The sequence below is a fragment of the Marmota monax genome, unplaced genomic scaffold (genome assembly GCF_021218885.2).
Source record: "Marmota monax isolate L192 unplaced genomic scaffold, Marmota_monax_Labrador192_F-V1.1 WCK01_AAM20220418_F8-fsc00161, whole genome shotgun sequence".
NCBI lineage: Eukaryota > Metazoa > Chordata > Mammalia > Rodentia > Sciuridae > Marmota > Marmota monax.
The window spans coordinates 2,154,141-2,158,708 of NW_026693511.1; positions in this window are offsets into that span (position 1 = coordinate 2,154,141).

A 4,568-nucleotide genomic window follows, 5' to 3' on the forward strand; every position below is an offset into this window, starting at 1 on the left:
CCAACTTGAATCAAGCATGTTCAAAATAAGAGTTCCTGATGATCATAGCTCAAGAAACACAGCCCTCCATCAGTATTCTCCATTTCAGTAAAAAGATCTAGGCTCAAAAAACAAAACAAACAAACAAACAAACAAAAAGATTAGGCTCTCCTGGAGGCCTAGTCTGTTTTTCTCCCATTTTCTATTTAATGCATGTCAAATCCCATCAGACTTTCACCATCTTCATTGCTCCTGCTCTAGTCTTTATTCTGGCATCTAAACTATTGAAAGCCTTAGATAGGCTTTTACTGCTGCCTTCTAATTCCCAATGGACTCTCTGCAATTTTTATTTTATTCATTTATTTTTTGGTACTGGGGATTGAAGCCGAGGATGCTTAACCACTGAATCACATCTCCAGCCCTTTTTATTTTGAGTTAGGTTCTCACTAAAATTGCTGAGGGTCTGGTTAAGTTGCTGAGGTTGTCTTTGAACTTGTGACCTCCTGCCTCAGCTTTCTGCGTCTCTAGGATTATAGGTGTGCACCACTGTGCCTGGCTTTCTCTACACAATGAAATCAATCAGAGCGTGTCACTGTGATCTGTAGGCCCCTTCCCCATCTTCCTCTCCTTCCCTGCTCTGCTACGCTGACCCCATGCTATTCTAATGTGATAAGCCTATTCTTATCCCAGGACTTTTACCCTCCCTGACCATCATATCTAAAACTGTCCACTGGCCCAAGGCACCCCTACATAGACAACACTCCAAAGGAAGACATACTACTGCAGCATGTGCTGTAGCATTTAGCTTCAAGGTAGAGGTTGAATGATTGCTCTGAATGCTTCACTCTCCTGCAGTAGTAGCATTTAGCCATATGGCATCATAGTGATGGGTGTGGACTTCCAGCCTCCTTGACATTAGGCTTGGCAGGTGGCTTGCTTTGGCTACAGAAACATACTGAGATGATTTCTTGAGCTTGCTTCCAATGTCATCAATGACCCTTGATGAAGCACTTACTTATTGTCTCAGTTCACCTGCAGATAGGGCTGAGATGGATACCAGTCACCAGAGCTCAAAGGCATCTTCCTTCAGTTCTCCATCAACAGTAAAAAGAAGGGACCATACCACAAGTACAGTCATGATGTATGCTGTCTAAAGCTCCTTGCACATAGTAACTTATTTAAAATTCACAAGCCAAGGGGAGGCTCTTTTATCATTGTTCCATACAAAGGCAAAATGAAAGTACAGTGTGGTCACAGCCAGCTTGTGATATAGTTGAATTCAAGAGTACCCAGCCTCCACACCCTGAGCCAGGATCCCAGCTGCTGTGAGGGCTACCTCTCTGGTTTTTAGCCTAGCTCTCAAACTCCTCCTGTTTTACTCTGGCAGAGGAGCAGTCTTGTTCTGACTGACCATGATGGGCATTACTTAGAAATATAAGTATTCTCCATGATGTTGAAAACCAGGTCTGAAGCAGAAGATGAGTCTGCAGAGGTGTCGCTAGTAGAGCTGGGCTGTCCTGCATCTGCCCAGGCATACCCCACCTACCCAGGCACCTCACTTGTGGGGCAGGAGATGGACAGCAGGCTCACTTAGCTATTACCAAGTCAATGTGTTTTCTTCTCCATCACCAGAGCAAATGCAGATGGAAAGCCACATCATGTTTATTCATGGAGTTTATAAGTTAGTGTGAGGGCACATTGCCTGGAGCTATGTGACTTGGTTTACTTCACATTGAGGGCAATGTGGTGCTAATGCCCAATGCAACATGCTTACCTCCATGGATTCCCAAATCAAGTCCATGCCCACCAGCTACAGAGTCTGGTGTTTTACTTGCTTCTGTTCTACCCTAAGAGTCCTAGAAGCCCTCACTCAAGTCCCCAGTCAAATCTTGTGGGACATGTTAGCTGGTGCGAAGAAGCCTGTATCACCATCAGTTTCTTTTTATTTATTTTGAAATGGGATCTTGCTATGTAGCCCAAGCTGGCCTCAAACTTCTGGGTTCCAGGCTATTCCCCTGCCTCAGCTTCCCAAGTAGCTGGGACTATAGGCACATGCCATGGCATCTGGCCTACCATAAGTTTCTTTCTTTTTTATAAAAAATTTCAACAATCTATTTTTTTCCTACCATAAATTTCTTGTGGCATCATTTGCTGAATATCCAATCCTGTCCTTACAATCCTGGCTGTGAGACCACCATTTGTTAAAGATGTAATTTCTGGCCTTTAGTTTAAAATGGGTCTTTTGGCAAGCATGGCCAAAAAGCAGAAATCATCCAATGATGTCAAGACTAAGTGGCCTGGTTAAATGATTACAATAACCAGCAATAGAAGAATGAAGGTGAGAAATCCCTTCTGGGGTTTGATACAGAACTATTTTACAAGATTGTTCCCAGGGGGAAGATAGCAAGGACATTGACACAGCTCCAGGCCTTCTAATCACCCTGAAAAGTGTATGAATTCTAGGACATTTTTATTAATATAACATTCTATTAATATTTTGTACATTTTGCCTGTGAAAAATTAACCTCTGAACTACACTTTTAGATTTTAGAGATTTTTCTACCCTGTGGGCTGGATAAACAGGTCAGCAGGTCATCTTTTTAATGTTGTGCAATTAAAAAATGTGAAGCTAATTAAATGTAAAGGATGTCATCATGCCTATTATTTCTAGGACCTCACTTCTGTTTGATTACCATGCCAAGGTGGTAAGGTGAGGGGAACTTTTGGCTGTCCAGGAAGCACCAAGTGTTTTTGGATCTTGGTTATTTCCAAGTTTAGCGTCCAATCATAAGGAAGACAACATCACAAAGGCTTGTCTGAAGAGATTGGCTGCTTGGCTGAGGTTGAATTATAAGTACCTGAGAGGAGACAGGTACAAGATCATGTATAGAGAATGGTAAAGGGCATGCAGAGACAGCTGATGCATTCTTTCAAACTACAACACAAATGTTGGAAAACTACAAAGGAAAGTAAGGAAATGATTACAATTGGGAGTAAGAGTGAAGCCCTATGGTTGGGGGAATGTGTTCATCTCCAAGGTCATCAGTTTGCACCCTTAAGATGCAAACTCAGGCAGACACAGGTTGTCTGAGGTAATAGTGTGTCTAGCTTTATATGCTGAGTCCTTATTATTATTATTATTATTGGTACCAGGGGTGCTTAATCATGAGCTACTTCCCCAGCCCTTTTTATTTTTTGAGACAGGGTCTCACTAAGTTGCCTAGGGTCTTGCTAAGTTGCTGAGACTGGCCTCAAACTTGCAATCCTTCTGCCTCAGACTCTCAACACTGGGATTACACATGTGTACCACCGTGAGTCCTTAATTTTAGACTTATTTTTTATATTTTTTACTTTCCCCCCTGCAAAGATCTCTCTCTCTCTCTCTCTCTCTCTATATATATATATATATATATATATATATATGTATATATAAATTTTTTTTTTGGTGCTGGGGATTGACTCCAGGGCCTTGTACATGCTAAGCAGGTAAGCACTCTAAAAATTGAGCTGTACCCCTAGTCCAGGATATATTTTTATTACTGTTTCCCCTATTGGTCCTGTGTTTTTTTTTTTTTTTTTTTTTTTTGGTACCAGGGATTGAACCCAGGGATGCTTAACTACTGAGCCACATCCTCATCCCTTTAATGTATTTTATTTAGAGACGGTTTTTCTGAGTTGCTTAGTGCCTTGCTGAGTTTCTTAGTCCTTGCTGAGTTGCTGAGTCTGGCTTTGAACTCATGATCCTCCTGTCTCAGCCTTCCAAGTCTATAGGATTACAGGCATGCACCACCGCCCCCAGCTCCTGGCCCTTATTTTTGAAAATAGTTTTTATTGGTGCATTATAATTATACAAAATAGTGGGATTCATTGTGACATATTTAAACATGCACATAATTTGAAAAATCTTTTATTTTGGGGGGTACTGGGGATTGAACTCAGGGGCAATCGACCACTGAGCCACATCCCCAGCTGTATTTTATATTTTATTTAGAGACAGGGTCTTACTGAGTTGCTTAGCACCTCACTTTTTTTGCTGAGGCTGGCTTTGAACTTGTAATCCTCCTGCCTCAGCCTCCCAAACTGCTGGGATTATGGATGTGTGCCACCATGCCCAAGCTTTTTAGAACTCTTTATGTTTTATCTTTATAATTTTTCATGTTCAAAATATCTCATTTGTTCTTTAAAGGTGAGGAAAATGACAACGTACAAAACTTCAATCACAGCAAAATCTACATGAGCCTAGGAAACAGCCCTGGATTGCTCCTGACAAACATCCTGTGAAAACCTGGTTCAGGAAAAACTCACTTTCATACATTGAGTTAGGTGAAAGGAACCAGCAAAGGATCTCTCTAAAGACATTGCACACCTAGGAAGTGAAGGAAACACAGATAGATGAGTCAGAGCATTACTGCAAGATATTTCCACAAGGATTTAAAAAAGCAGGATAAGGCATTCATCAAATGATGCCCATTGATAAAGCCATCACTTCTGCAAACCAGAGACTTGTGACTTTTTTTAAAAATATTTTTTTAGTTGTTGATAGACCTTTATTTTATTTATTTATACATGGTGCTGAGAATCATACCCAG